This window comes from Harmonia axyridis, chromosome 2 (assembly GCF_914767665.1).
Source record: "Harmonia axyridis chromosome 2, icHarAxyr1.1, whole genome shotgun sequence".
In the NCBI taxonomy this organism is placed as follows: Eukaryota; Metazoa; Arthropoda; class Insecta; order Coleoptera; family Coccinellidae; genus Harmonia; species Harmonia axyridis.
This window is the reverse complement of record NC_059502.1, coordinates 63,088,938-63,113,086: the sequence shown is the minus strand read 5'-3', so window position 1 is coordinate 63,113,086 and position 24,149 is coordinate 63,088,938. Positions and strand designations below refer to the sequence as shown.

The 24,149-nt window shown below is 35.1% G+C and overlaps 1 protein-coding gene across 1 annotated transcript in view; it reads left to right on the top strand.

Annotated features, from left to right (window-relative positions):
- Positions 1-24,149, top strand: part of LOC123673086 — a 179,391-nt gene that overhangs the window by 54,596 nt on the left and 100,646 nt on the right. The window contains exon 2 of the mRNA XM_045607511.1: positions 21,870-21,926. The gene's annotated coding sequence lies outside the window, so the exon portion shown is untranslated. The remainder of the gene's footprint in view (positions 1-21,869; positions 21,927-24,149) is intronic.

Sequence of the window (24,149 nt, the reverse complement as noted above, 5' to 3'; positions counted from 1 at the left end):
CGACATTGCCAGCAACATAACCCAAAGCGTCTTCTGCCTCTTTACTTCAAAATAATTCCAATTCTCCACCTATTACGGATCTCATCTTGAATAATTTCCCCAATCAAAATGGTGAGAATGGGAATTAACATCCGTTGTCCATATTTTGTTTGCCATTGATATATCATTATTATTCGATATTTTTTCGTAACATTGAAATCAATTAGAAAGATGAACCATTACCACTTCTCAGCAGCGAAATTCATAAATTTCATTTGACAACGATGCGAAGGATATTATAAAAAAAAACTTAGCGAGCTATATTCAACGACTAAAATAATCCTTTCAAACTGCAACTACAAAAAATGAAAATTAACAATGCACATTTCAAAACTTTCGATTTCAGCAATCGAACATAGAAATGTAGTCCTCTCTGATTCATTAAATAAATAATAAAAGACTACTTTTCAATATCGATATTGCTTTCTATTTGATCTCTACTCACTGTGAACTGTAACAAAACAAAAAGTTGACCACTTAGAAATTGCCTTATGTAATATTTGGCCGGGAACATTATTCTTCATTTGTGCGTCATGGTTTCTTAACTCTCTTGGGATGAACAGGCAATCATTTTAATGTTGTGCTGCGAGTTACTTAGTCATCTACGAATTCTCGATGGAATTACATCATAATATCCTTCGCAACAAATAGTGAACATCAACCGAGGGATGGTGTGAATATACCAGAATAAATATCAGTAGTTACAAGTTATATAGAAAGATATATTTTGAAACTTTGAGAAAATCACTGAAACTGTATTAGGAGCTTTAGAGTGTTCACTCATTCGTACGTCTGGAGTTACAGTAATGTTGTAATATATTATTTGAGATGTAATTTATTATGATATCATTGTCGTCAGTTATTCCATCTAGAAACAATCATCGTGAAATTAGTCTTTTACATTGGAGGAATTATTTTGATATACAAACTAATTGTAACCTACTCCGATCTGTTGTTATGGAAATATTTGTCTAATTTTTTGATGGATTGCGTTGTTTCATCCTGAGATCATTGATAGAATTATCAGTTTGGCACTCATTGATCTCTTTCAAATACATATTCCATTTCTTTAGCGGAGTATTTTGCCTGAATGTAATAAAGTTAAAGCTCACAGCATACGTTATTCGTAAGCGGCCACCCATCCAAGTCCTAACCACGCTCGGCGTTGTTCGCTTCAGTGTTCTAACGTCATCTGACAATTTCAACGTGTCATGGATAACTTTGCTGGACGAGCAAAGATTCACTACGAGTGTATATATAACATATTGAACAATCGCTTGGATAAATGAGTGAATGTTTAGACATTACAGATAAATATAAAGAAATATCATTTTTGCACTTCGAAGTTACCCAAAATAGCTCTCTCTATTATGGATCTCCTACCTTATAACAAATACCACAGAAATTCAAATTATATGCAAGGTGGTTCACGTGGCCGGTCCCTGGATTTGATGATTAATTCTCTCAGCATAACTGAAAAGTGACCCATAAATATGATAGTATTTTTCACGGGCTATCCAAATTTGTTATCGGAAAAACTATCGAACACAGACATGGAAAACTCGTTTCTCCAAAAAAATTATTATTTTGTAAATTTGACTGGTTTTCGAAATCGAATGGTTCAGAGACAATTTCTGATCATTTTTTTTGGGATTTGAACTTTCTCACAACCGAAAAATTCTTTCAAAGTTTCTGAGACAATAAGAAAATAACGTTGCCTGATAATGCACAAATGACTAAGGATAATAGTGCATGTAACAACGTGATATAGTAAAATGATTAGAATCGTTGTTTCATCATCGATTTAAAAACGATATTCCATTATCACTATCAACCATTTGGGTCAAAAAAAGTTTGAGAAGTGGAAGCTATATTCAACATGAACGATGACATTATGTTGAACATAAATGTGTTTGTTACCTAAGTAAACGACAGAGAGTATGAATGATATGTTGAATGGAAACTTGATAATATGTTATTAGTTAACATTATTGGAAAACGTAAAATCAACGTATTTTATACGTAGTTGGTTATTCAATAGTTCCATGCAATATTGAAATAACGTTAAATATCAGCATATTAATAATTATAAACAAAATAACGTAATATAGTTCTGAAAAAACTAGTTTGAAAAAAAACCCTTGAAATATAACTTTATAAACACCTGAGATTTTGAAAGCTATATAACAATGTTGAACATCCAACTAGTAACGTGAATTTCAACGATACAACGTAGAATGAACGTTGAATCAAAGTTGACCATTGGGATTTGTTGAATTGATTAAAAATTCTTTCTGTTTATATTTTCAATTGGATATATGAAGTCTATCACAACGTACTAATATCACTTTTTTCGCCAGAAAACTTATTCTGCCAATCAACTTCATCATCGAGGTGAATCACTTTATTAAAAATCGAGTGTTCCTTCAAATTTTCGGAGTATCAGCATAAAACGTTCCGTTTTTGAGGCACAGCGAAATCGATTGTCTCTTGCCTTCGAAACATATTCAATCGAGAGAAAAGGGGGAAGATTCATGTACCCACAAGATATTTCCATTGGATCGGGGAGATCTGAAGTGTCTATAAATATTCAATAAGCTTCGCCTTAGATATCAAGTAGCCTATGTAAATGGAAGAACGCCTTCTTCTAACTAGAGATAATATATTCTCTTCCAAGTCGACGCTCAAATTCCATCAGTTCGTTCTATGTCTTTTATCTTTTAGTGGTTCTTTCAGAAATATAGACTTTCCTCGGAGCGCTAGGTGAAGCGTTTTTATTCAACTCTGAACGAGTTGGATGTTTTATTGTTTCGAGGTATGGACTACATTACCCCATGGCTTATTTCCAGATAAGGGAATAAAGGAAACTTTTTTCTTAGATAAAATTCTTCCATTTCTATAGAAGTCATTCTTGATGCTTCCGGAAAAATTTCCAAATCGATGAAAATATAGGAATGAAATCACAACAAAATGTCATTCACATCAGTTTTCCAATAATTTTCTCGAGTAAACGAAAAAGTTTACAAAGAAAATGACTGCATACTTGAAAGTTTCACCACCTACTTTTCCATATATGCCATAAAATATCGAAATCAAATCATGACAGTATGACTATCGGCATTCAAATTTGTGTATTCCATATGAGATTGATATTTTTATTCAAATTCAAATTCAAATAAAAGAAAAACAAAGAATAATTTCATTTATCAGGATGATAACACCCAAACACAACGCAACGAAGGGTTCAAAACTATCTCCAAGAGAATTATATCCAGAGAAAGAACTGGCCGGCAAACTCACCAGAAATTAATCCAATTGAGCACGTATGGGATTACTTATGAAGAGCAATGTCGAATGGCTAGAATTTTTCACGATTTGAGTTTAGCTTTTCAGGAAGATTAGAAAAATATGCCTGAAAATTTCATTAATGACATCAATATTATCTTGGGATGCATATTCGTATTGGCTGATGATTGAAAGAAGAGGTGGTAACAGGGACTATTGAATTGGGATTCGGTTATGGAATAACTATAACAGAATATAAATAAATAATCGATATATTTAGTTTTTTTCTCATTTTTCCTATTTGGTCTCATTCTACATAAAGCAAAGAGTAGCAAACAGAGATTTGCTATCAAATATATGAAGGCTTGGTTGATCGATCGTTTAGAGGTATGATGCGATTACCTGCTTTCCGTCTTCTTCTTCGTGACTTTGTCGGATTTGTAATGATTAAACTCTTTTAATTATTTACATATATTTACAAAGCCACACTCAGTACAAACTCAGTATTGAGAAGATCTAAATTACGTCTTAATTATAAGTTTCTCACTACTGTACTGAATTTGGTCTTCAATTAGAGTGTTAATTACTCGAAACGTCTTCGAATATCACGTCTTCATCTTCTATTCTAGTTTCGGTCGTCTCGTCTTTAACTCGTTCGCGACTCGTCTCAATCTAGTCCGCGAACCGTCTTTACGTCGTACGCCTTGAGTTGACCGACCGAACTTGCTCTTAACTCGTCTTAGACTTGACTTGAAGTCACTTCGACTTAGACCAGCTTACCAGAACTTACTTTGTCTGCTGAATATCGACTTTCCTTCTTCCGACTTGACCACACCCTTAGCGCCACTTCGATATCGGGGGAAACTACCAACCCCTAGTCCAATAAGAGTACCGCCCACAAAGCTATTCGCGGATTCCTGGAAATCGAATATTCTCGAAGGACTAGAACCTGATACACAGATGTAACACATCTGGTACAACCGTCTTGTTTTAGATCTTTACTAACCCCAGTAAATCTCTTAAGATTTACAATCGAGTAATCGACCCGACATGTCTTCGATATCTCGAAGAATTAACACTTCCTTTCTAAGTTATATACAAAAGCAATTCGTTCCCTGTAAATTCATTGTAACTGTCATGCTCTCGACACTTGAAGAAACTAATAGGTCTCCAAGCATCCTGTTGACCATCTCAATTATTTACAAGGAACAATAACTGGATCCTTCATATATTTCAGTTGAAATAGAGGATAATATTCATCTCATTTCCAGTACAAAGAGTACCTCAGGGTGCCCAGACTTTTGACGATGTGTGTATTTGATAACTTTCATTCACTTATTATGTCACTGCTGACTGTTGACTGTTGGTCAATCGTTACCCAAATATTAGGCCTTTTTCGATGTCGTGTTTTAATTTCCGATAATTCTAGTGTCGTCAACTGGAAATTTTGGGTACAGTGTGAAATCGTAATTCTACATCCTCATTAAGTCGAGTCGGATTTTTTGTGTGTGAAATATCAGGTTTTCATTTCAGGGAATTCAGCCAGAATTTTGTATGATACTGTCGTTCTCCATCCGCTCGCAAAATCCCAACTACTCATTAGTACCCACTGTCCTAGAATTTTGTTCGAGCATACGAGCGATCATCTAAGCCAAATAGTGCATGCGCAAAGGTTTGTATTTCTCGATGGCGCTTCAGAAGCGAAACTGTGTAATTCTGGAGCATGTACTCCAGAGAATCCTCTCTCTTGTCGTCTCCCGTTTCCACGGCACAGTTACCCTCCGAACAAATAAAACTATATGGAATTTTATGGCACGGTGGGTTTCAATATCCAGAGATACCAACGGAACGTAATTTATTTGGAAAATATGCGATTTTATTATCGTAACTGCAATGTGGTTTTTATTACACCGACACGGGTAAACAGTAGGTGGTTATTGGGCAGTAATATTTTTATGCCTGCCGTTCATGGCACGGTTATGTGCTCCACATTTATCAATGTTTTATATTTCAATTTCACCACTTGATTACGGTTGGGAGTAATTTTGGCGTATTCTGGACAATTCAATTTTCATTCGGTCGGCTCGAAATGATATGAATCCTTTAAAATCTTTCAGAATTTACAATTGAGATGACGAAGTAGTGTAGGTATGGGGCGCAAAATTTTTGTTTTACCTGGTGGCGACAAAAAGTAATTGTACATGTCTGTGTCTCGCCGAATTTGTGGTCACAATACTTACTTCAAATATACCTGCATTAATGTACCAATAGTCTTTCGTGGTACTTGTGCATACAACTTTCTCATCCATAAGGTTCTCAGAAAGACACAATAGAGAATATCTTTCCCCTACACTAATTAGTGTGCAGGTACCATGATACCATTGCGCAGGCATACAACTTAGAGAATAAGAAAAGGAAGAAGAAATTCATACCTGTAATCCAGATATGACACTGGAAAAAACAGAGTTCGGTGATTTAAGTTACGAGGTGATGACCAGTTGAGTTAGTAGAGTGTTCAAGGATGTTTTCAAGTGCTGTACCACAATGAAGTTCTCGTCTGTTGTCCATCAGTGTATTAATAATCGCCACGAAAACGCGATACCCTAAACCTTCAATATTAAAACTTCGGAGTATCGGCTAGCTCTGAAGAAATGATATTGTAAAATGTTATTACTCCATTATAACAAGTAATCACTTTCTTATGTAGTCATTAAGTTGCTGATAAAGAGTAATTGATTTCTACAAATCTTTGGACTAACCTCTTTTCACTTCAACTGTAACTTTTGTATTCTACCAAAGATACAGAAAACTTCATCATCGCTTACGGGTTTATTGTACTATTTCAACATTTCCACTTTAAGAACACGTTTAATAGCATTCTGAACATCTTCAGGTTGTTCGGTGACTGTTTCTTGGTCTGTCTATCTGCAGATACTCATAAAAGCCTCATCAAATTCCAATAGAGTTTGGTATTGGATTCAGGTGAGACATATAAATCCCATACAAATTTCAGCTCTTACAAATACAAGGTAGGCGTTGAGCATGATAGTTTCCGATTTGGATTAAATGTATTATACAGCGTGAATCCATAGTGCTCGATCGATCGATAACTCTTGTAAATTTTGGGCTTGGAGAATGATTCAAATTTTGACGAAATCAAGAGCGCATAAGCTGAAATGAATAATATTCCAGATGTTCTTACCCTGTCGATGGAAATATCTTAAGGATGAGTTCGAAATTACTGCATCTTTTCAGCTGAAAAGGTCTCATCAATATTTATCGCTCATATAATCTGCTCCGATGTCTGCAAACTTTTTTTATAATTTCAATATTATTGGAATGAAGTGCAGTTCGATTTGAAAAAAGTTTTCAGACACCTGAGCGGATGTTCATCAGACGTGACTCTCAAATTATACAATAAACATACACTTTGATGTTGTCGCTTAAACCAAGCAAAGCGGTCAGGCATTTTTTTCTAGTTTAAAAACTAAAACACCCAAACTCATGCTTTCCAATATCATTCTCAGGTCTTGTTATTGTAAAAGGACTGGAATTTCATTTCTTACGTTTCTACTTTCATTTCTCCGATTTCCTACTTTCGTCTAAATTGGAGACTCTTTTCCCTACTGCATGTCACTGTTTTCTTTTATTCGGTTCTTTGAAAGAGGTATTTCCTCTAATCTGTTACTCTTATTTTGATCTGTAGTATTTTTCTTAATACCTTATTCTCATACTCTTTCAGGGTCTTATCTTTTTTATTTGTTTGTTAACTATTTCCTCAATAGTTTCAATTTTAAATTCTTCTCTAATTTGCTGGTTGGTTATATACCATGAGGAGCCAACCGCTGATTGCTCTATTTAGCGTACTTTGCAACTGATCCTTATTATTGTCTTTCATATTGTACCAAGTTACTCCTTCATACGTAATGCTTGGTATTAGCACTATTTTTATTATCTTCAGCTCGTTTTCTGAGGAAAGTTTAGTCTTAGGGTTGAGGTAATAACTTAATATTATTGATGTTCTTCGTCCTCGACCTCTACCAATTAAGTAATCAACTAATATCATATGAGGTCATAAAAACACATATTGTAAACAAGAGAACAAGCATACTTAGAACAAAATATTAACTTAAACAACTGGCAATCGAATTCTATAGAAATATGAAATATGTAGACGGTAGAAACTTGTTTCATCAGAGTCTATTAATCGATCTTTCACTTCATTTGTTCCGTACAACTTCTATTTAGTGGCTGAAAAGCTCGCTGATCATCGAGGTCCTGGTCGGTGAAGGAATTTGTAAACTTTCAACTCCTGGTTCCTAGTATATTGTCAGCTGCTGGCGTGGCCCCAATTAATTATAGTTGCCTCTCTGGCCTTAATCGCAACATGTAACAAGTGTAAAGTTGGACGTTTGATTATCGATCCCATCCACTCTTCCAATGGACTATTTGCTGCACGTACAATGTTTGTTATCTGGAATGAAAATAATTCAGTTGAAAAAATTCAAGAATCCAACATTAGGCCGAGCATGATGAAAAATCAAGGTAACGTTGAGTTGAGACAGCAGTACATAAAATACCGGAATACCTTACAGAAACTTATTAGAAACGCTAAGAGACAATATATGAGTAAAAACATCAAGAGGAATACTTCAAAAACTAAGACTCTTTGGTCATACGTGGATGCCCTCTGTGGTAAGTCTAAGCCTGAAACAAAGATAAATTCTATCTTTAATATTGAAGGACAGGAAAAAGTGAAGAAAGAGGAGATTGTGGAAGAATTCGGAAAATACTTCAATGAGATAGGAAAAAATCTAGCTGAAACCATACCCCATACACTGGAAATGAATGAAAGAGAGGTGTACTGTGATGAGACATGTTTTCTGTTTCCAACATGTTCAAATGAAGTAAAGGAAATGATCCAGAATCTGAAGAATGGTGGAGCGCCAGGCGATGACGGCATTAAAGTAGAACTCCTCAAGAACATCAAGGAAGAAATAGCGGAACCCATTATGATATTGGTGAATAAATGCTTTGAATCTGGAGGATTTCCCAGACAATTCAAAGTGGGAATCATCAGACCAATACATAAATCGGGAGAAGAAAACATTATATCCAACTATAGACCTATTTGCCTCATATCTAACGTGGCCAAAATATTGGAGAAAATACTGAAGACTCGTATCGTGAAATTCCTAGAGAAAAAGAAAATTTTATCTGAAAATCAGTATGGCTTTAGGGAAGGAAAGTCTACAGAGGACGCAATTAGAAGACTAGTCGAGAGAGTATACAGTTGGTTGGACAGTGGGAAAACGGGTTTGTGTGTTTTCATAGATCTAGAAAAGGCTTTCGACACAATTTCACATGGAAAGCTTTTAGACAAACTCTATCGATATGGATTCCGGGGAAGAGCATGGGATTTGTTGAAAAATTATTTGACAGACAGGCCTCAATTTGTACAGATCGACAACCATAAAAGCAAAAAAAGATTTTTAGAATATGGAATACCCCAAGGGACAGTGCTAGGACCGATTCTGTTCACAATATACGTGAACAGCTTACTGTTGATGAAAAAGAAGGGTGAGGTCATTAGCTTCGCAGACGACACTGCTATACTATACGAGGATGAGACATGGACGAATTTAAAATCTAAAGCCGAGGAGGATATTTCAAAGATAAAACAATGGCTCGAATCCAATAAACTAACTATTAACTTAAAAAAGACTATATACTTACCGTTCGCCTCCTACGAATCTGGATTACCACAAATGGGCTCACTGAATATCAACAGAGAAACGTCAATACCTGAAGGTGACGCCGTAAAATATTTAGGAATTACAATAGATAGGCATTTGAAATGGGAGAAGCATATAGACACATTAGTCAAAAAACTCAGATGCCTTTTGCCAAGATTTAGACATCTTAAAAAGTACCTAAATGTAGAAGAGCTGATGGAGATATATAGTTCCCTCTGTCAAACTCTGATAAGATATGGTATAATAGGTTGGGGTGGTGCATATGAATGTCATATGAAAAGAGTAGAGATAATTCAGAAATGGTTACTTCGTGTCATCTATAGTAAGCCTCTTTTATTTCCATCAGACGAATTGTACGCTATGTCAGGGGTAATGAATCCTCACCAGCTATATATTACTCAAATTTTGAGTGCTGTTTTTTCTGGGAAAATTGATCTGCAGCCAATAGAGTGTTCGTATGAAACCAGGAATAAGAATTGCATATTTACACCCAGAGCTGAAAAACGTATCGGCCAGAGATGCTTCTCATACCTAGCACCGAGAATCTACAGGGCAATCCCCAGGGAATTAAGAAATGAGAAGAACATTGGGAAGAGGAAAAGACTCATCAAAGAATGGATTAGACATAGAGGAAGTAGATGTTTCTAATTGTTGACTAATTTATGGCGGACACTTACAAACTGATGTGGGAATTCACAGTTCCTACTCTCGAGGATATCGATTTGGGTGTGGGTATAGTGTAAATGGTTTGGGTAAAAATTTGGGATAATATGAATACGTTTAAGTTAAATTAGATATGTTTGTTTTGTTCTCTTTGGACGTTCAGCGGATAATTTTTTGTTCTATTAAATTGTATTTTCATAATGGTAATGGCTTAAGAAATAATGTATACATGAATGTATTAAATTGTATATCGCGTACAGGCTCTTAGCCTCTGCGATTGTTGTTTATGATTCAATAAACTATATTATTATTATTATTATTATTATCTAACTAGATAGGCCACATATTTGATGAATATTCATTGCGGAGAATTTAATAAATAAAATGGCTCTCATGGTAATTCACCGTTTCCGTGAGAAGAAGTGATATAATTAGGGTTTGTGGATATATACCGCTGGCCGTCTTCTTTTCATTCATAATATTTTCAAACACGCCAAGAAATCTAGTCGCATGAGGGTAGATTCTAGCATTGTAAAAGAAGGATATTTTTCCATGTTGGTAACAAGGGATTATCCATCTAGAGAAGAAAATGTTGGTCGTGAATAAGCGGAACGAGTATAAACTGCTGACGGTACATTCATAATAACAGGGGTAATATTAATTTGAGAAACGCTGGTTTGAAACGATTTAAAACGAGCTCAATGGTATACTCATTTTTTCGACTGAAAGTTGAAAAATGGCAAAATACTTCAATAGTAATTCAATAGTATAAAAGCATTTCAATAAAATAGAAAACTTGAGTGTACAAATAGTATCTATATTTTTCATAAAAGTTTAATCCAACATTCATGTCATGAACAGATTCAATAAATAGTGACTTCAGAAAGTAATTTACACATCGGCTGATAAATTGGTTCCAATTTTGAAAGTTACAGTACAACTGTGAACTGATGTTAAAATTCTTCATCCAGACTAAATGGATTCTTTGAATTTTATTTTTGTCTTATTATTATATGGCTCTTCCATTTACTAAGCTATTACACTATTTAAATTTATCAACCAGTTTAGACACCACAGTTAAAATGATCCATGAGAGATATATGATTAGAATTTTGCAACCAGGTTGGTATCCAGTGCCCATCAAGAATGCAACAATTATTGAAGAGACTTTGGTGACAAGAAATATGCATATTTTAATGATATTCAATGAAATATTCGATATCCTTGAAATGTGATAGCATTCCACTATATTTTTACATCAGAGAACCTGAATTCTATTTCATGAAATCATGACTGTATGCGCCCCTTCGTAATTTAAAAAATTTGGGATCTTTGAAATACAAAAATAATGAAAATAATATGAACTGATTATTTCTATGATGGATGACAGCAATTTTTAGTGATATTATTGTAACTAGAAATAAAGCCGCGACTAGACGTTTAAGGCCTACTTCGATGTCAATAATTCCTGAATGAACTATAAGTTATTTTGGAGTTGCATATTCTTAAATCTAAATAAAACTGTCTATTTCCTTACCCTACCCAGACCTGAATATCATTATAACGTAATATAGTCGTTAGAGTCTGAAATGTTTTTATGGAATGAATATCTTCTATTAGCGTTCGGTTCTTTCCTATCCAAAACTATTAATTATTCAGGAACTAACTCCGGTGTAGTCTGTTAAAAGTGAAATGCCTGAATCACACTAAATGGGATGTTGCTTTACTGAGGCCGAAGTTTGTCTAAGTCAACGGTTTGTTTGGCTCCCGACGAAATGAATATTTGAATACTTCCGTACAGGAAATGATTGCGTGTGTCGAAAAAACAAATAAAAACTTCATTAATAAAATGGACCGTGAGGTGAAGTTGAAGGGGAGTTAGAGTGAAATAAAGATTGAGGAAATATTCGTGAGACATTGAAGGATTTGAAGGAATGTTCGTTCTCTCTAAAGCTATACATATAAAGGGTGTTTTTTAGAGCTATAGAACTTGCAATAATACAACGAAGGATTATTCGATTGACATGAATTTTATTTATCCGCAAGATAATCTTGTGGCATTACATTTTGAATATGATTTCTGGCATATGACCGCCACGGCTGGCTTGGATGTAGTCCAATCTGGTCGTCCAATTTTCGATTACTTTTTCCAACATTTGTGGCCGTATATCGGCAATAACACAGCGAATGTTGTCTTCCAAATGGTCAAGGGTTTGTGGCTTATCCGCATAGACCAATAACTTTACATAGCCCCACAGAAAGTAGTCTAGCGGTGTTAAATCACAAGATCTTGGAAGCCAATTCACAGGTCCAAAACGTGAAATTAGGCGGTCACCAAACGTGTCTTTCAATAAATCGATTGTGGCACGAACTGTGAGACATGTTGCGCCGTCTTGTTGGAACCACAGCTCCTGGACATCATGGTTGTTCAATTCAGGAATGAAAAGTTAGTAATCATGGCTCTATACCGATCACCATTGACTGTAACGTTCTGGCCATCATCCTTATTCGAATCCAAGGGGTTGTACTCACCCTCGTTAGGGGGTTGCAGTTGCAGGGATGCGAAGAGCGGAAAAGTTGTTCCCCCTTGAATCAGTAATTGTCGGGTCCAAGCGATTTTCCACATTTTCATTTTCAAGTCGGTAAATCGAGTTGTTGAATTTTTGTTGGACTGTACTGTATGAAATGTGCGTTCAAAAATACTCAAATATTACTTCCTGTGTTGGAACATTCGAATATTCCATCACACGCACATTCAATGTGGATTTCAGTTGAGGAAGGAGAATTTAATTTTTGTCAGCAACAAATCGATTTCTGCCCTAACGAAAAATCAAGGGGTGGGCTTATCACTATTCAGGAATCGAGCAATTTCTACCCAGATTAACACGTAATTGAGAATTAAGTCTGGGTGCCACGCTATCAGGATTCAGGCAATGTATTTTCAGCTCTAGACTCAACGGCTACAAGCAAGAAATTCATGCTATGTTTTACCACTAATTGTTGGCGCAGGCATGACATGACACACACGCTTTGTTGTTGTCATGTGTTGTATTGAATGTGAAAATTTACATTAAACATTGCAGAGAGTTTTCAAAGTTACGAAAAACTATCAACTATCAATTATCAAAAATAATTCGAAAAAGACTGTATGAAGTCATTCATTTGATGGAAGACAAATTGGTACAACCTATCATATATAAAAACAACATAGCAATTAAGGTATCACATATTTACAAACTTGTTGTGAAAAATGCACAAGGAAAACTGATTTGATGGTTTATTCCTGTAAAGTTATCAAACATTCTTTGGAATTTCGTGTCAAATATATAGTTTATAGAATAATTTTCAGTTCTCAATGATTGAATTGTGATCTGAACTATGTAGTAGATGTCTACTTCAAGCAGTGCACTGAGAACATTCATTATCAAGGAAATACCTATTCAGGTGGGTTCATATTCTTGATGATAGAATGACTAAAAATTTTTTTTTTCCTAATAAGCAAATTCCAATTTATATTTTCTGAAATCAATTTTTTTTTCTGAAACACAAATTTCCATTTCTGAATTTAAATTTTTTTTTCTGAATAACAACTTCTGATTCCGAATTACAATTACCATTTTTTGAAATTCAATTCGCATTTCTCCATTACATTTCACAATTTCTTAATTACACATAACGGGTGTTTTTTTTCAAGGTATATAACTTTAAGTTGGCATTTCTGTTCAAGATGGTGACCGATTTAACAGCTGTCAAGCGATTTATTCTCAGTTTGGTTTGGCAATTCATCATGAATAGACTCACGCCTGAACAACGCTTGCAAATAGTGCAATTTTATTTCGAAAATTATAGTTCTGTGCGGAATACGTATCGCGCAATACGTCCATTTTATTTTGTTTAGCGATGAAGCGCACTTCTGGTTGAATGGCTATGGCAATTCATCATGAATAGACTCACGCCTGAACAACGCTTGCAAATAGTGCAATATAAAATTACCGTTGTTCCCGATTTTGATAACCGAATTTTGTTTAGCGATGAAACGCTCTTCTGGTTGAATGGCTACGCCAACAAACAAAATTGCCGCATTTGGAGTGAAGCTTATCCTCAAATGTATGTCGAACCACTGACTGTTTGGTGCGCTTTATGGGCTGGTGGAATCATTGGTCCGTACTTCTTCAAAAACGATGATGGCCAGAACGTTACAGTCAATGTTGATCGGTATAGAGCCATGATTACTAACTTTTTCATTCCTGAATTGAACAACCATGATGTCCAGGAGCTGTGGTTTCAACAAGACGGGCAACATGTCACACAGCTCGTGCCACAATCGATTTATTGAAAGACACGTTTGGTGACCGCCTAATTTCACGTTTTGGACCTGTGAATTGGCCTCCAAGATCTTGTGATTTAACACCGCTAGACTACTTTCTGTGAGGCTATGTAAAGTCAGTGGTCTATGCGGATAAGCCACAAACCCTTGACCATTTGGAAGACAACATTTGCCGTGTTATTGCCGATATACGGCCACAAATGTTGGAAAAAGTCATCGAAAATTGGACGTCCAGATTGGACTACATCCGAGCCAGCCGAGGCGGTCATATGCCAGAAATCATATTTAAAATGTAATGCCACAAGATTTTTTTGCGGATAAATGAAATTTATGTCAATCGAATAATCCATAAATGTTTGATTGCAATTTAAAGTTCTATAGCTCTAAAAATAAACACCCTCTACATGTATATGATATACAACATGTACTTATATGATACAATGGTTGTGATGAATTAATTTCACGGAAATAAAGTCATCTCACTTTTTATCGATGAAATTGAAAGAAACATGATTCTGAAAATATAATGCAGGTATTATTACAAATAGCAAAAAGCATATTATGATAAAAATGTGCAAATATATTCATTAAAGTATTTGCATTATTGTGATGTTATAAATATACATTCATCGTAATTTAAGTAATGTTATTTCGCATATTTTATAATTAATTTAATTCTGCACTTACTTCGGTAGTTGATTTCTGCAATCTTTAGTTTTGATAGTTTATTTTTCTTTCATGTTGTGGTGACTATCTTTCACGTTAATCTTTAACGAACTAACTTACAAAACTCTAAAGGAAACTCCATCTTATCTAATAATATGGTCTATTTCACACTAGCAGAGCAACTTTCATATTAATAACCTAACTCCATGCATCAATAACACAGCATAATGAAACTAATCGATCTGCATCCATTCGAAGCATTCAGAATGCATGGCGAATAGCCACTCAGGCTGTAAAAACCCAAATAGGAGGTATAAGAAATGGGCCAATAGATAAATGAGGCACGATTACTGGCGGAGTTCGCTGGAATCCATCTGTGACGTAGATGATGCATAACATTCCATCCCGAGGGTTATCAGCAGGTTCATTTATCCCAAATCTATAGGTGTCTAGAGACCGGGATATATGAAAATATTCATCCGAAGAGATTCCCCTGATTCATGGCGGGCCCGGAACGATTTGACAAACGACTCTTCGAGAACTTTCGGGACTAGCCTTCGGAGTCACACTTCACAAATTAGTATTATGAATATTAATTATTCCGAGGGTTTGGCGGTCGCAAGAGTAATTCTTTCCGATATCGCATTTCGAAATAGTTCCGAACGTTGCGGTTATTTCCGACCGGTTATTAACGACCTCAGTTTCCACTGTGATTAACCGTTTTTTGTCATTTTTATAGTGGGTGTTCCATTAGAGAGTTCCGGATATCGGTGATGTTTTCATTTTATGTGGATTTTTGTGGTAATATTTTATGTTGAGCCTCGGCTATTAAGAGGTTCATATTAGAGCTGCCTTTTCATATAGAGGAGAGTTATCAGGGTTGGACTATTTGTTGAGCCAAAAGCAGAAATTTTTTATCTTATTAGCCGCTCTTCAAGCAATTGCTTGTATGCCATTGTACGGATTTATTCGTGTTTGTATGATTGTTATGTTGTGTTATAAAGCGTAAGTCTGGATGCCTTGAACGACTTTTCAATAATTACCTCAGTAATTGAGAGTTGTATCATTAAAGAGGAAATGATCTCCGTTATAAGTTTTCATAATAATGTGGGCTTGGTTAATCGATCGTCTAGAGGTATGATTCGATTGCCTGGCCTTTCGTCTTTTTCTCCGTGACTTTGTTCGGGTTTGTAATAATTAAACTCTTTTGAATTATTTACATCTATTTACAAAGCCACACTTATGCAGTACAAACACAGTTTATACGGTACTGAATTTCGTCTTTAACTCGAGTGTTAATTTACTCGAGTGGTCTTCGATATTTCACGTCTTTGTCTTATTACAAGTTTCGGTCGTTTCGTCTTTGATTCGTTCGCAACTCGTCTTAATCTAGTCCGCGAACCGTCTTTTTCGTCATACGTCTTCAGTTTCAACCGACTGAACTTACTCTTACTTCGACTTAGACCGAACTGGAACTCTACTCGTCTTCGACTTAGAATTGTATTTCGACTCGGACTTACTCTGTCTACTGGCCGCAACTTACCCTACTACCTTTATCGACTTCCTCTTCTGATTTGGCCACACCCTTAGCATAACTAGCCTTCGGAGTCACACTTCACAAATTAGTATTATGATTATTCATTATTCCGACGGTTTGGCGGTCTCAAGAGTAATTCTTTCCGATATCACATTTCGAAATAGTTCCGAACGTTGCGGTTATTTCTTGACCGATTATTAACGACCTCAGTTTCCACTGTGATTAACCGTTTTTGTCATTTTTATAGTGGGTGTTCCATTAGAGAGTTCCGGATATCGGTGGTGCATTCATTTTATGTGGATTTTTGTGGTAATATTTTATGTTGAGCCTAGGCTATTAAGGGGTTCATATAAAAGCTGCCTTTTCATATAGAGGAAAGTTATCAGGGTTGGACTATTGGTTGAGCCAATGGCAGAAATTTGGAACAATTTTCCATTATACTACGAGTCTCTCATAAATTGTTAAAACACACTGGCGCGCAACAAAAAAAGGTCACAAAGATTTTACACTGTTGTTTCCAATAAACTCAAGTGATCAAATTGATTCAATAATATACTAATTGACAAAGAAACTGCTACACTCAGAAGGGGGAGTAAGTACAGCCGTTGTAATAAGCCCCTTCTTTGGGAGGTATATGTGTCAATGAAAGAGCGGCTTTCCACTGACCATAAAAAAAGATGTGATTATAATATTCCTCAGAATGAGTATTATTGTGGGGTTCGGCCTGTCGCACTAGGGACAGGTCTTCTTGTTTTTTTTTTTTCTTGGGAAGAGGATAAAATTTTCAAGTTGATTAAAAGAATCAATTCTTCAAAACTAAATGTAATAAAACAAAAACCAAAATTATAATATTCACAAAATTTTTATTATTTGACTCAACGGTCAAGAAGTTCAATACAGAAAAATATCTCAAATGATCCACTACTCAACAAAACGAAACAAACTCGAACATTGAATTTGGGAGAATGAGGACTACTCAACAAGACAAAACTAAAAAGGAATACCCAAAAGATCGTTAAACTGTTACTTGCCCTTATCCCGCGGAGCTAGGTTGGTATACCTAGTTTTAATAAACTCCTTTTCAACTTTTCACACGAGACGTGTTATTCTTTTTTATTCACTTCACTCCCGAATCGCGCACTCAAAGCTAATGTATTTCCATATCACAGAAAACCATTTCACTTGGTTTTCTCTATTTTTTGTATATTCATGTCATTGGTCCCTCATATAAATCGATATTTTAATTTGAGGGCGTACTTTTTGTTCAATTCATGTATCTGTAAACTTTGATGATGAATATATGTTATTGTTTATCAAAACAAAATTGAAACTTTATCAAAAAAATACCTGTTTTACTATTTCTGACACAAATCGTCATTTCTTAGAGTAAAACAATTTCTTCTTTCTTGAATACTTGAAGTTCCTTGCCCTTATTTAAAATTACTCTGATTCTTAAAAAAAAAATTGTTGTCCGGTTTCGCGACCGACGTACTAATCTCGTTACTATTGACTCCCTTGAGTCCCCGATCGATACTGCCTTATTTTTCTAATCCACTCTCCCAATTGATCTCTCACAGAAGGGCTTAGTTGAGGGAATTAAAAGCAAACTCATGTTATTTACCAAATATTTTTCCAAAGAATTATTGCATTCAAAAATATAAGATCATCTTAACTGCGTATTAACCTTGGAAGACAAATTTAAAAACCGTGTTAACCACTCAATTTATGTGGAATTAATGATCATACTTGAGATACAGAACAAAGAATCTGCTGAAAGATCTGATTATGAATGATCGATAATTCGAACCTCTATCACTGCGTAGAATTTGGTTCGAATAAATTTTTGAAGGTTTCCCTAATTTCCGATTCATTACACATCATTTTTTATTATATCGAAAGACTACCAGAACTTTGTTGACTTCTAGCCCATTGTTTTACTTCTTTGTGTACACAAGCTGTTAAATATTGTTTGTATTTCAGATCAAAATCAATAAACAATAGTTTCTATAAATTGCTTATTGAAGAATCACATATTTTTCCTGGGAAACCTCAATCCCACTACCTTCCACTAATACTATTTTATTGGAAAGAATGATATCAATTCCCAAAATTTCAGTTCAACCCTTATACAGTTACACAGTAAAAATTTCCTTCCTTTAACGTTCGGATACTGCCAGATATCAGACAATCCTCTTGAAAGAGGAAGCCATTTTCTCCTTGTTTGAGTTTCAAGTTCCGAAAGACAATTGTCTCCGAATTATCGTTATTTATGAGGCTTTTTGTGCTCCCTACAAACAACTGAAATAAGAGAAGCTAGGGCGAAAAGAAACGTAACAAGATCTAATGGAATTTCATGGACATTCCTTGTCTCCTACTCGTAATCTCGAAAGGAAATTCAAACCTTTCTACCTGCCATACCTTACTGAGGTTGCCAATTGAGAATTTTCGCAGAAAAATATATTGTTTGTAGATAAGTCGTTATTGAGCGTTATTGAAGACTAGATTTTCATACCTTTTAATTTGGAAACGTTAGAGTCTTTCAAGAAATAATTGTAGTTAATTCGTCGAAAAAGTCTTGCAGGCTTTAAACGAAGAAGAATTCAAAATGCTTACGAGGTACAGGCTTGAGGCTGTTGAAGTTGAAAGATGGCTTTCTTGTAGAAAAACCTCCTAAATGAAACTCTTTTGCGCGACAAATATTGCTAACCCATAAGTTAATAATTTCAGACTGTAATTAAAAAAGTCGTCACTAGGATTTTTTTTTCCAATTTTTTCTGATTACTCTCAGTTCGAGTACACTATTATAATATCAAATAGTATTGGCTTTGTTATGACCAGTTTTTGAGATACTCAGGGTAGTACTATATAAAGAGGGGTGACCTTTATTAGAAAAGTTGTAAATCATAATAATAAAGGTCTTTATTCTGAAAAATTCAGAAAACACATTGAACTACACTATTGCAGAGGAGATTTAGCTTGCATAATTAGGTAGAGAATATTATCTAGTACCGTACAATCAATCTTAAACCTTAACCATGCGTCTATTTTTCCATCTAACCCTCCTCAACCTAACTTACAAAACAAAACGAAACTCTTTACTGAGCCAGACGGAAGTTTTAAGGTTGTAACTTAAAGAATCATATTTCCGTGTCTCAATCTCAGACAAGAATTGTGTAGTACTTGAATACTATTCTTATCGAAAGCAGTCAAGCAGAGACCGTAGACAGCACCACAATAGTTCATATATTACAGTATCGTAGACTCACACAGCAGAATTTTACTGGATTTACTCAGAATACCTTCAAATTCCGCGTACACCTGCTCTAGTCATTTTAACAACACTTAAACATCGACTTTGGATCTCCTAGAACAACTGGTTTGTTGTGAAATTTAAAATAATTGCAAAAAACGACTACAACATTCAAGTAACAAAACACATGAAAAAACCTTCACGATTTTTTTTCTCCAAACTCAATCATTTAATCCTTGCTGTACTATCTATGTTTAACAAAAAAAAAATTCAAACACCTCCTTCTGGATGTTCCAGTTTCTTTGTCAGTTAGTAAATACTAATGATTCAATTGGCACATTAATGAACGAGCAATCAACAGCCCCTGACTTCATGTGAGTAGGCACTTTTTTTTTCAGACGTTTTTCTCAGCCTACTAGAACTTAATAGGTTATTTCCCCATGATTATGTCATTGATTGTCGCAGCGAATGGAATGAGAAAGGTTATATGGATGGACGTTTCTTTGGAAAAATTATTATCCGGATGTGAAATACGCGTACATTCGTACAATTGGTAATTTGCATTTCAAATGCAAGATATAACTCGAAACCGGTGATACAATCGTTACGAATGGTTTACTTCCCATTATACTTCCACCGTTATGGCGAGCAATAAAAACTGGAATTTTATGCCTTTACCAGAAAAACTCCTGTACAAGAACTATAAAAAAGAAATGTTGTTTTAAACGGAAAGATATAAATTTCCGGGGTACTAAATTTTTTATCTTATTAGCCGCTCTTCAAGCAATTGCTTGTATGCCATTTTACGGTTTTATTCGTATTTGTATGATTGTTATGTTGTGTTAGAAAGCGTAAGTCTGGATGCCTTGAACGACTTTTCAATAATTACCTCAGTAATTGAGAGTTGTATTATTAAAGAGGAAATGATCTCCGTTATAAGTTTTCATAATAATGTGGGCTTGGTTAATCGATCGTCTAGAGGTATGATTCGATTACCTGGCCTTTCGTCTTTTTCTCCGTGACTATGTTCGGGTTTGTAATAATTAAACTCTTTTGAATTATTTACATCTATTCACAAAGCCACACTTACAGTACAAACACAGTCTATACGGTACTGAATTTCGTCTTTAACTCGAGTGTTAATTACTCGAGTCGTCTTCCATATTTCACGTCTTTGTGTTATTACAAGTTTCGGTCGTTTCGTCTTTGATTTGTTCGCAACTCGTCTCAATCTAGTCCGCGAACCGTCTTTTTCGTCTTACGTCTTCAGTTTCAACCGACTGAACTTACTCTTACTTCGACTTAGACCGAACTTGAACTCTACTCGTCTTCGACTCAACTTGAACAGTCTCTCGACTCGGACTTACTCTGTCTACTAGCAGCAACTTACCCTACTACCCTCTATCGGCTTCCTCTTCCGATTTGGCCACACCCTTAGCATAACTGCAATGGGAAGTACCATCGTCCAATAAGAGTTTTGCTGTACCGCCTACAAAGCTCTCCGCGGATTCCTGGAAATCGAATATTCTAAGGACTAGAACCTGATACACAGATGTAACACATCTGGTAGAACCGTCTTGGCTTCGATCTTTCCTAACCCCAGTAAATCTCTTGAGTTTTGCAACCGGCATGACACATCTTCGACACTCCGAAGAATTAACACTTTCTTTTTACATTATATGTACAATGACAATTCGTTCCCTGTAAATTCATTGAAACTGTCATGCCCTCGACACTTGAAGAAACTAATAGGTCTCCAAGCATCCTGTTGACCATCTCAATTATTTACAGGGAACAATAACTGGATCCTACAATAATACTTCGAAATTATTCAGTACGAAACATTTACAAACTTGATGATTTTTTCTATTCTTGGAAAATTCCACAATTTCCGACAAATGACGAACCTAAGCATCAGGTGCCATTTGTTCTCCAGTTGAATTAATGACTAGCTCTGCATTTATTGAATCTTCTGGTCTGAGATCATCGAATTGCTTGTGACGCTACAAAAAGGTGCTGTTATTTGACAAAAAATCGCGTAATCGATTTCTGTTTGAATTGACATTGTTCCTTCTATCGAAGACATTTAGATTGCTGAAAATTTCCATTCGATTTATCGTTTTTAATTTGATACATCTACGATTCGATAGGGAGAGAGGTTACAACTAACCTCCGTTGCTGCAGGAAATTCAATCAGATATGGAATTCCAAATATTGGAAAAATTTAGTAATTGATACTGAATTTTCAATCGGTTTAGTCCAAACTTGATTGAATTTGTTATCAAATGAAATGAAAAAGAGTACCTTCGTAGTCTGACGCTCAACGCTTTCATTTTCTTTTTTTAGGTTGTCTGCTGCTACCTGGATATTGATTGCTATGAAAATCTCCTGCAGTGAATATATGTGAGTATACCCTCTAGTTTTGACTCTCATCGATTTTATAAGCTTCCTGCACGGTTTCCTAGAGGAAAGATAGGTATGAATTACACTGGGGTAATTTCTATATAATTAATAAAAAAAGGTCTTTTGGTCTTTATTATGAAAAATTCAGAAAACCAATTGAATTATAACTACTATTGGGGTTGATATTTAGTTCGTATGAATAAGGTCTACTGTAGAATCAACTTTTAAATCCTTAACCATGCATATTTTTCCAACTAACCATACTCAACCTATCTCACAAATAGATAATATATCTAAGCGCCTCTTGTATGGTGACGATCGTTTGGTGATGTGTTCTTTCCATGGAGTTAAACCACAAGCATCGCCTTTTCATAGACCACATCCACTCTCTACAATAGTCGTTCGTCTCTCTTAATGATCTCCATCATAATAATTTCAACCAGTCTTACATCTTCTCTAAGATTTTTTAGTCTTGGGATTTTAGGTCCATTTTCCGGTTCATGCCTCTGAACTTAATCAGGTTTATGTTCAGCGCTATTTGACCGTGATCCAGTCGTTCTGCATCCAACCCCTTCACCTTGCAAATTCTTGCTCATTAATGTCAAACAATAACAAAAAAAATCCATAGTGTCAGATAGGTTATTCTCTGTACATATAAGATGGCAATCTTTAATTTTGAAATATGCAAATTTCAATTAAAATCCTGACAAATATTGACATAAACAATTCAGTCAAAATTCTACTTATTTCCGTTGGCAAGGTCAAACATACTCTGAATTTCTTAATTCCGAATCGTATGTTTGAATTGTTTAATTTTTCTCAAATAATCCTCGAAATTATGAGAAAGATTATGAAAAGATAGTTGTGTATAAAATTTAACCTTACCCTTTCCTTCAAGTTGCATTTCTATTCATTTACCACTTCCTCAGAGTTTGTCAATTAAGAATACCTATCAAAGAAACTTGTCTGAAACCGAAGAGTGTTTTTTTCGTTATACAATATTGGTACTTCCACTAGAATTCGTCATGAAATAGGCTGATATTTCGTCTTCCATATTCTGGAAGAATCTGAGAAATTCACCCTCGCTTCGAATTTGTTAGTAGCTCCATAGGAACATTTGATGGAATTAATGAGAACACTTTGGGATTGTATTTTGGGATCACTCTGTGAAATGAAAAGATGTTGCAAGGATGGAAACATTCCGAGGAGCACGCTCGTATGAGAACGGAGCAGCTGCCAGGGAAATATAACTATTGTGTGCCTTGCTCAATGGATATTGCTTTCAAAAATGAGCTGATTCAAAACATTCTTCCTTATCAATCGAAAAAGGATTTTTTTGTGTATTCTAGATCAACTACAATGAAATGAAAACTGTTTCAATTCAATATCTCTCAACCAAAGCGGAGAAGAAACTTTTCTTTTTCAAATACCAAGGTGGAAATTATTCTGAAACGATGAAGGAGGTTTCTCTGTTTCCAAAGACTTCTTTCTGGTGAACTCTTGAATTTTCGATTTCTATAATCAATGTTCATCATCATATTTATATTTGTAGAAGTTCAGAGATTTCTGTGAAATTACTTACAGTTTCAATGTGACTCTGATGTTAAATGATGAGGATTAGGAACCTAGTTTCCTAGAAATCTTTCTGAAATTGATAGCCAAATTCCTTGAAATCTTTTTGATATTGTTGACTGATCCGATCCGACAACAATACATATTCTGTTGAAAAAATTGGAATATACAGGGTTTCCAAATAAGACGTGAACCTTGGAGGACGTGTGAATATGACACTTCTTCTGTCGTTTGAGCCATATTTAGTGATGACCAGAGAAGAACAGTTTACGAGATATTTGAGTTCTTGTGATTTCTTAAGTATTTCTCACTTCACATCAGTTTTCGTCAATTTTTTTTACGTTGACCACATTTGATTATAATTTTCAATTATTTTCGTGACCAGCGAGAAGTCCGGATCTAGTACCGTTAGAACAGACGAAGCAGCGAGAAGGTTGAGAGTAAATTTCAGGCTGAAAGTAACCATAGAAAAAAATGAAAAAGAGGGCTTATACTTCTATAAGGAATGGTGGAGGTCATTCCGAACATACTTTCGGAATACATTTTTTGCTCAAATTTAGAATAATTTCAATGAAAAAATATTTAATTCATTAGTTTATTTTCTTTGCTTCTTTCCCCTTTTAAATCAAAATCAGCTGAAACTGAACTAGT